At 37.3% G+C, this 9,825-nt stretch overlaps 1 non-coding gene across 1 annotated transcript; it reads left to right on the top strand.

Annotated features, from left to right (window-relative positions):
- The first annotated feature begins 4,923 nt into the window (after positions 1–4,923).
- Positions 4,924–5,030, top strand: LOC114228818 (U6 spliceosomal RNA). Its single transcript, XR_003614937.2, has one exon. It is a non-coding gene; the product is annotated as a U6 spliceosomal RNA (small nuclear RNA).
- Positions 5,031–9,825: the final 4,795 nt, after the last annotated feature.

The following is a 9,825-nucleotide window of genomic DNA, read 5'->3' as shown; positions in this document are numbered from 1 at the left end:
AACGCTCTATCCACTGAGCCAAACCGGTTTTGGCCCAGATTTCTTATAACAAGAGCTAAAGCCACAATAAGGGTGAAAGCAAAACAAAGTAACTCAGAGAGCAACATCATCAAAATGGCAAGACAGGAGTTTTCTATCATCTTCCCCAGAAAGAACACCGATTCTGACAATCACCCATGGATTGTCTTTGTGGAAGTCCAAGAGTCTAGCAAAGAAGTGGGCGCAATAAAAGAATCTGAGATTGGATATAGTGAAGTCAGTAAAGACTAGATAAGGTGACTGCTTCTTGATATGCAGATATAGCAACACAAGATTTAAAGAAACATGACACCACCAAAGGAACATCACAATGTTCCAGTAACCAACCCAAAATTAATGGAGATCTGTGATTTGTCAGATAAAAAATACAAAATAGTTGTTTTAAGGATGCTCAATGAGCTACCAGAAAACAATTCAACTAAATTAGGAAAACAATACATAAACAAAATTAGAAATGTAACAGAGAGATAAAAATAATCTTTAAAAACACAAAGAAATACTGGAGCTGAAGAATACAATAAATGAAATGAAAAATACAATGGAGAGCATCAATGTCAGGCTTCATCTAAGCTTAAGAAATAATCTATGAAGTAGAGGACAGGAAATTTGAAATTATCTGGTCAGAGGAAAATACATTTAAAAGAATTCTTTTTAAGTAAATAAAGCCACCCGGCTGATGTGGCTCAGTGGTGGAGTGTCGGCCTATGAACCAGGAGGTCAGGGTTCAATTCCCAGTTAAGGCACATGCCCCTCTTTTGAGCTAGATCCCCAGTAGGGGGTATGCAGGAAGCAACCTATAGATGTTTCTCTCTCTCCCTCTTCCTTCCTCCCTGTGAAATCAATAAAAACAAACAAACATTTTTTTTAAAAAGTGAACAAAGCCTACATGAACTATGTGATGCCATTAATAACAATAATGTGTAAATTACTAGAATACCAGAAGGAGAAGAGAGAGAAAAGAGGGCAGAAAGCAAGGGTTTGAGGGGGATGGGAGACATCTGTAATACTTTCAGCAATTAAAAAATATATAAAATATATTTTAAAAAATAATAATAAAAATAAATAAATAATGGCCGAGAGCTTCCAAGTTCATGAATCTCATAAGTCACCAAATTAAGTCAACAATGTCACCCCAATAAATTTAATTTAAAAAGAAAAAAATAAAATAAAAATAAAGAGAGCCTCTCTGGGACACATTATAATAAAACTCTAAAATCAAAGTTAATTTTTAAAGCAGCAAAAAGGAAAAAAGGCTATAAGTAGATTTTTTGGGACAGTAGGAGGACATATTGACCGTGCTGAAAGAAGAGAAAACCTGCCAACTAATAACTTATCTGGCAAAGCCGTCCTTCAGAAATAAAGGAGAAATAAAGATTTTCCCAGTAAAACACAAACTGAAAGAGTTAATTACCATTAGACCTGTCTTATAAGAAATGCTGGAAGTTCTTCATGCTGAAATAAAAGGATGCTAACTAGTAACATGAACACATATGAAAATGTAAAACACACTGGTAAAGGTGAGTATATAGTTGAATTGAGAATATCCAAATAGTGTAATATGGTACAGTGTTAATCATTTATTACTAGTTTAAAGTTTAAACAACAAAATTATTAAAAATAACTATAAATACAATAATTTTTTAATAATACAACAATATAAAAAATATGCACGCCGAAAGCGGTTTGGCTCAGTGGATAGAGCGTCAGCCTGCGGACTCAATGGTCCCGGGTTCGATTCCGGTCAAGGGCATGTACGTTGGTTGCGGGCACATCCCCAGTAGGGGGTGTGCAAGAGGCAGCTGATCGATGTTTCTCTCTCATCGATGTTTCTAACTCTCTATCCCTCTCTCTTCCTCTCTGTAAAAAATCAATAAAATATATTTAAAAAAATAAAAAATATGTTTAAAAAAATATATATATATACGCAAATTGTGACTTTAAAATATCTACATAAGCACCCACCTACATAAGCACCTACATCACTCACAAGGAGCACATACACAGCATTAATGAAGTGAAACAGTAAAAAAAAATTTAGCCGAAACTGGTTTGGCTCAATGGATAGAGCGTCGGCCTGCGGACTGAAAGGTCCCAGGTTCGATTCCGGTCAGGGGCATGTACATTGGTTGCGGGCACGTCCCCAGTGGTGGGTATGCAGGAGGCAGCTGGTCGATGTTTCTCTCTCATCGACGTTTCTAGCTCTCTATCCCTCTCCCTTCCTCTCTGTAAAAAATCAATAAAAAAAAAAATTTTAAAGAAAGATAACAATTCCTGACCTTTACTTGTGGTAAATAAATAATAAAAAACATAAAGCACATATGTACATAGGTCCAAATGACAGAACTTTTTTTTTTTAATAAATAAATGGGAGATGATGATGTAACCACGAAACAACGTACGTTGAGTCTGACGTAAACTGAGGACTGAAAGGTAGGCTGTATACAGTCTAGGTTAAACTGTTATCTACTTAAAATGGGCTGTTATATGTATGTTTCATGTAAGCCACATGGTAACCACAAAGCATATACAGTGGTTACACAAAAGATAAAGAGAAGGAAATCAAAGCATACCACTACAGATAATCATCAACTCACAAAGGAAGACAGAAAGAGAGGGTGAAAGGGACAAGTGAACTAGAAAACAGTAAGATAGTAGTAGTAAGTTCTTATCTATCAATAATTACTTTAAATGTAAATGGATTAAATTCTCACATTGAAAGGCACAGAGTACCTGTTGAGTGGCTAATAAAACAAAAAGCAACTATATGCTGCCTATAAAGTGATTCACGCAGCTCTGTGAACATCCATAAGATCAAAGTGAGGGATGAGAAAGCTATCCCATGCCATCAGAAAACAAAAAGAAAGTGGGAATTGCTGTAATTACATCAGACAAAGTAGACCTTCAGTCCAAAACTATAACAAGACATAAAGTCATCCTATCTAATAAAGAAGGAATATGCTAATTGACCATCCCACCCTCACAAAGATGGTGGTGCCCACAGCCACAGAGGGAATATGCTAATTGACTGCCATGCCCTCAAATATGGCAGTGCCCACAGCCACAAGATGGTGGCACCCAGTCCCCTCAGTCCCGCTGGGGTGGCAGGAGTGTGGCATGGGGTTAGTGAGAGATGGCCAAATGACTGAATAAGCAGGCTGTGTGGGGTGACCAGGCCGGCAGGGGGGAGCATTTAGGGGTGACCAGGCCAGCAGAGGGGGGTGACCAGGCTGGTGGGAGGGGAAGATAGGGGTGACTAGGCCAGCGGGAGTGGGGGGGCAGTGAGGAGCAACCAGGCTGGCAGGGAGGGGGCAGTTAAGGGCAACCAGGCAGGCAGGCAGGTGAGTGATTAGGGGCCAGCGGTCCAGGATTATGAAAGGGATGACTGGCAGTCGGACATCCCCCAAGGGGTCCCGGATTAGAAAGTGTGCAGGCTGGGCTGAGGGAACCCCCCTCCATGCATGAATTTCATGCACTAGGCCTCTAATAATAAAGGGGTTAATCCATCAAAAGGATATAATAATCATAAATATATATGCACCCAACATTTGAGCACCTAAATATAGTAAGCAAATACTAGCAAATCTAAGAGAGAAATAGACAATAATACATATTATAATAATAATTACTTTATTAATAATACTTCACTTCAACAATAGATAAATTATCCAGCCAGAAAATTAATAAGAAAAAAAATAGACTTGAACTACACGTGAAACCAGATGTACCTAACAGACATATACAGAACATTTCATTCAACAGCAACAAAATATACATTCTTCTCAAGTGCACATGGAACATGTTCCAGGATAGATATTATGTTAGATCACAAAACAATTTTTAGAAAATATAGAAACATTAAACTCTTATCAAGTATCTTTTCTGATCATGATGGAATGAAACTAGAAACAATAACAGGAAGAAACATTAAAAAATTAAAAATTATGCTGATTTAAAGAACATGCTCCTGAACAACCAATGGATCAGAGAAGAAAGAAAAAGTAAAATTTTAAAAAATCTTGAAACAAACAAAAATGTAAACACAACATATCAAAACTAATAGGCTCTAGCAAAAGCAGTTGTAAGAGGGAAGATTTAGCAATTGACATCTATATTAATAAAAAAGATCTCAAAAAAGCAATCTACTTTATACCTCAAGGAACTAAGAAAAGAACAAACTAAGCCCAAAGTTAGCAGAAGGAAGAAAATAAAGACCAGAACAGAAATAAACAGAGATGAGAAAAACAATAGAAAAAAATAAACTGAGAACTGGCTTTCTTTAAGAGTTTAAAAAATTGACAAATTGTTAGCTAGACTAAAATAAGAGAGAAGAGCCAAATAAAACCAGCAATTAAAAAGGAGATATTACAACTACTATAAAGAAATACTAAGAATCATAGGAGACTCCTCTGAAAAATTATAGGCCAACAAATCGAATACAGTAGGTCCTTGGGTTACGTTGGAGATCCGTTCCTATTGTGCGACATAACACAATTTTCACGGTAAGTCGGAACCCACCTGCATAAGCACCTACATCACTCACATGGAGCTCATACACAGCGATAATGAAGTGAAATAATAAAAAAAATTAAAAGAAAGATAACAATTCCTGACCTTTACTTGTGGTAAATAAATAATAAAAAACATAAAGTACATATGTACATACATCGAAATGACGGAACTTTTTTTTAATAAATAAATGGGAGATGGCGATGTAACCACAAAACGATATACATCGAGTCTGACGTAACCCGAGGACTGTAATCTAGAGGAAATGGATAAATTCCTAAAACCATATAACCTACCAAGACTGATTCATGAAGAAATAGAAAATCTAAACAGACCAAAACAAGTAAGAATATTGAATTAGTAATTAAAAACTTCCCTGTACTCCCTTCAGCAGCACATATACTAAAATTGGAACAATATAGAGAAGATTAACAAGCCCCCTGTACAAAGATGAAATTTGAGTTCATAAAGAGTTCCATATTTTTATGTAAATTGGTGAAAATCACTACAATACTAGTTATATTACAATATATAAATGTATCTAACTAATATGCTGTACACCTTAAATGTATACAATGATACATGTTAAATACATTAAATAAAATTAAAATAAAAAGTAAAAAGCTTTCACAAAGAAAAGCCTAGGACCAGATGATTTCACTGGTGAATTCTACCAAACATTTAAAGAAGAATTAATACCAATCTTTCTCAAACTCTTCCAAAAAACTTAAGAGGAGGGAACACTCTTAAACAAATTTTACAAGGCCAGCATAACCCTGATATCAAAGCCAAGAAGGACACTACAAGAAAATAAAATTACAGGCAAATATCCCTGAGGAATATAAATGCAAAAACTCTCAACAAAATACTAGCAAACTAAATTCAACAGCACATTAAAAGGACTATATATCATGACTAAGTGAGATTTATCTCTGGGATTTAAGGATGATTCAACATATGCAAATCAATAAATGTGATACATCACATTAACAGAATGAAAGATTAAAATTATATGCTACCTCAATACATGCACACACAAAATTTGACAAGATGTAAGAGGTTTTCATTATTAAAAATAATTTCCAACAAGGTAGCTATTGAAGAAACATATCTTAACTTAATAAAAGCCACATATGCCAAGCCAACAGTTTACATCAATGGGAAAAGATAGATCCAATAAATGGTGCTGGGAAACTTGAATATTCACATGCAAAAGAATGTAATTGGACCCTTCTCTCAAACCAATCACAAAGATTAACTTGGAGTGAATTACAGACTTAAATGTCTGACCTGAAACTGTAAAACTCCTAGAAGAAAACGTGTGGGGAAACTCCTTGACATTGGTCTTGACAATGATTTTTTCTATATGACACCAAAAATACAAGCAACAGAATCAAAAATACACAACAGGCCCTCACAGCCAATTGGACCGGAGGTCAATTCCTCCCAGTGTACCAACAACAATCAGGGCTTTTAACTACACCAAGACTCTCCACTCAGCCCACAAAGGGGAGTACCAAGAGCGACCACCTAGGGTGATTGGGGAAGCTGAGCTACCGGCCCCTATAGGTCACCGACCACACAAAGCCACTCCATCAACACAGGGAGGCAGCCAAAATGTGGAGACATCGAAGTATGTCACAAGTAGGAGAAATAGATGAAAGCAAACTAATGGACGACACAGTGTTCAGAACGATATGTATAAGGTTACTCAAGAATCTTCTAAAAACCGCTGAGAAACTTGAAGAGACCTTCAAGGACCTTAATGAGAATACCAAAAAAATGGAAAAGGACCAGTCAGAAATTATGCATACACTGTCTGAAATAAAGAATATACAGAGTAGACCACCGCACCCGAAGAGTCAAACCAAAGAGCTGGAATATGAGGAAGAAGAAAACACCCAACCAGAGAGGCGGAAAGAAAGAAGAATCCAAAAGTGTGAGGATAGCATAAGGAGCCTCCGGGATGGCTTTAAGTGTACCAATATCCGAATTTTTGGGGTGCCAGAAGAGAGAGAGCAAAATACTGAAAACCTATTTGAAGAAATAATGACAGAAAACTTCCCCCACCTGGTGAAAGAAATGGACTTACAAGTTCAGGAAGCACACAGAACCCCAAACAAGAGGAATCCAAAGAGGACCACACCAAGACACATCATAATTGAAATGCCAAGGGCAAAAGACAAAGAGAGAATCTTACAAGCAGCAAGAGAAAAACAGTTAATTACCTACAAGGGAGCACCCATATGACTGTCAGCTGATTTCTCAACAGAAACTATGCAGGCCAGATGGGAATGGCAAGAAATATTCAAAGTGATGAATAGCAAGAACCTACAACCAAGACTACTCTACCCAGCAAAGTTATCATTCAGAATTGAAGGGCAGATAAAGAGCTTCACAGATAAGAAAAAGCTAAAGGAGTTCATCACCACCAAACCAGTATTATATGAAATGCTGAAAGGTATTCTTTAAAAAGAGGAAAAAGAAGAAAAAAGTAAAGATAAAAATTATGAACAACAAATATCTATCAACAAGTGATTCTAAAAATCAAGTGAATTCAAAATCTGAGGAACAGAATAAACTGGTGAACATAATAGAATCAGAGGCATAGAATGGGAGTGGATTGATAATTCTCAGGGGGAAAGGGGTGTCTGTGTGGGGGGTATGGGAAGAGACTGGACAAAAATCATACACCTATGGATAATGACAACCGGGGGGAGGGAACCGGGTGATGGGGAGATATGGGGGGAAAAAAGGAGAAACAATTGTAATAATCTGAACAATAAAGATTTATTTTAAAAAATAATAATAATAAAATAAAAATAAAAAATAAATAAATAAATAAACAAGTGGGGCTACATCCAACTGAGAAAAGTCTTTCTATACAGCAAAAGGAACAATCAACAAAATGAAAAGGCAGCCTACAGAATGGGAGGAATATTTGCAAAGCATACATTAGTATATCGAGTTAATATCCAAAATGTGTAAGGAATTCATATAACTCAATAGCAAAACAAAAGTCTGACTTTACAAAAGGTAATACAACATGTCCTTTGAGTTTCAGCACCCCAGACCCAAAGTTTATTAACGTTTTCAGCTCCCAGGTAATTGAGCCGTCTCTGTCCTTTTATATTCTGTTGAAATAGATCTAACCTACAATGCACTTGCTCTATCTGAATATGTTAAAACCATACCCCAGGCTCTGCTGGCTCTGAAATTTATATATTTGTTTATATTTGCCACAGTACTTTCTCTGGTCTAGTGGTAATCTGACCCCAATTCAATCCTATACCTCAGTTCCTATTATTTCACCTCAGGTTCATCCTACAATTGAGATAGCATTGGTAATGTCTCTGGCTTGACTTTACCACTCTTTCAAGACATGATTTTTGCTGTTTTCCCTCAGAAGATGAAAGTCCAGCTCACATCCCAGTTTTCAGATGTAGCTCAAATGCCAAGTGCTCATTGTGCCAGCCTTCCAGCACACCATCCTATCAGGGGAGCCAGGGTGGACAAACAACCTAAAAGGAAATATTTCTCCTGGTAAATTCAAGAAGACACTTGAATGACATTTAGTCTTGATTTTGATATAAAAAAGTCTCCAATTTATACATATGTATGTATATATATACTGATAAGATGGCAGAGAAAAGTAATCATTGTCAATTTTATAATATTAATTATAATATTAATTATGGTTCACGTTGAATCATCCTTTACTATGTGCTAGAGACTGACCCAATGTTTTTACATGAATTATTTAATTCAAATCGCACAACTGACATATTCTCTCCTTGAATGAAATTTAGTCAGGCTTCTCTGAGCCCGCTTCTGGACTATGCCTTGACATTGGTCCCAGTCCTGTCTTAAAGAGTCCTACTAAATCGGGGTAGTAGGAATCCCTCTCCTTTGATATCTGATCAAATTCCTCACCCTCCACCTCTGATATCTAAGTCCTTGGCCTGCCTTTAGCAAGAATCTGTTAGGCCAGTTTAACAAGAATCCCTCTCACTGTTAGGAAGGGGGGACTGATGTCTTCTGTTAGTAATTTTCCATCCTCTAACCCCCTCACTCTATTCTTTGGCTATAAATCACCAGCTGTTTTTGCTGTATTCAGACCTGAATCCAATCTATCCCCCTTATTGTGATAGTCATGACCCCTAATGCAATCATCTTGAATAAAGTTTTCCTTGCAATTTTAACAAGTGTCAGAATAATTTTTCTTTAACACAACCACACTATGTAAGGTATGTAAGATTTGTATCCTCATTTTACTGAGAAAAAACCGAGACTTAGAGAATCCAAATAAAACATTCAAGTACACACAGTAAGCACCAGGATTTGAAGGCACGCACTGGGACTTCAGAGGCTGAGCTCAACTACTGTCCTCTACCGAAAAATGTTATTCGAGTTAAAATTATGTTTCAACCACAGAAAGAGTCCAACTGGGTGATGTTAGAATAGGCTTTTATGGCTTATGAAGATGTAGGTTAACAATAGAGAAACAAACTAAGTTAATCCTTCTCACACAATCTTCTTTAAAGGGAATGATGCCACATGAATTTCAATGGAAATAAAATTTAATGTCATGGAAATTTAGCAAGTGAGAATAAAGTGGGGAAAATATTACTTTAATAATACCCAGAGTAATATTCAATTTCACTGGCATTTTGTTTTCAAAATGTGAACTCTGTTGCTGAGAATTTTAATGAAAGAAAATATATTACCTTTTATTCATAGGTCAGTGAAACTCACATTAGGGGCCACTTTTAGCACATATAAAAATCCTTTTATTAGAGACAATGCAGGCCTTTAACTTTGTGCTAGGCGACCTGACAGGTTGAAACACTTTATGTTTTTGAAGGTCATGCTTCAAGTTGGAGAAATACGTTTAAGAGTCCATCTACCCAGAAGGACAGGATTTTATTCCTACACTAGAGGCCTGGTGCACGAAATTCGTGCACGGAGGGGGGTTGTACCTCAGCCCAGCCTGTACCCTCTCCAATCTGGGACCCCTCAAGGAATGTCCGACTGTCCGATGATCCCAGGGATCGGGCCTAAACAGTCAGTCGGACATCCCTCTCACAATCCAGGACTGCTGGCTCCCAACTGCTTGCCTGCCTGCCTTCCTGATTGCCCCTAACCGCTTCTGCCTGCCAGCCTGATCACCCCCTAACCACTCTGCTGCCAGCCTGTTTGCCCCCAACTTCCCTCCTCTGCTGGCCTGGTCACCCCTAACTGCCCTCTCCTGCAGGGTTGATCACCTCCAACTGCCCTCCC

The sequence above is a fragment of the Eptesicus fuscus genome, chromosome 2, assembly GCF_027574615.1.
Source record: "Eptesicus fuscus isolate TK198812 chromosome 2, DD_ASM_mEF_20220401, whole genome shotgun sequence".
NCBI lineage: Eukaryota > Metazoa > Chordata > Mammalia > Chiroptera > Vespertilionidae > Eptesicus > Eptesicus fuscus.
Note: the sequence above shows the minus strand (reverse complement) of the source record. Positions and strands in the feature narration are given on the sequence as shown.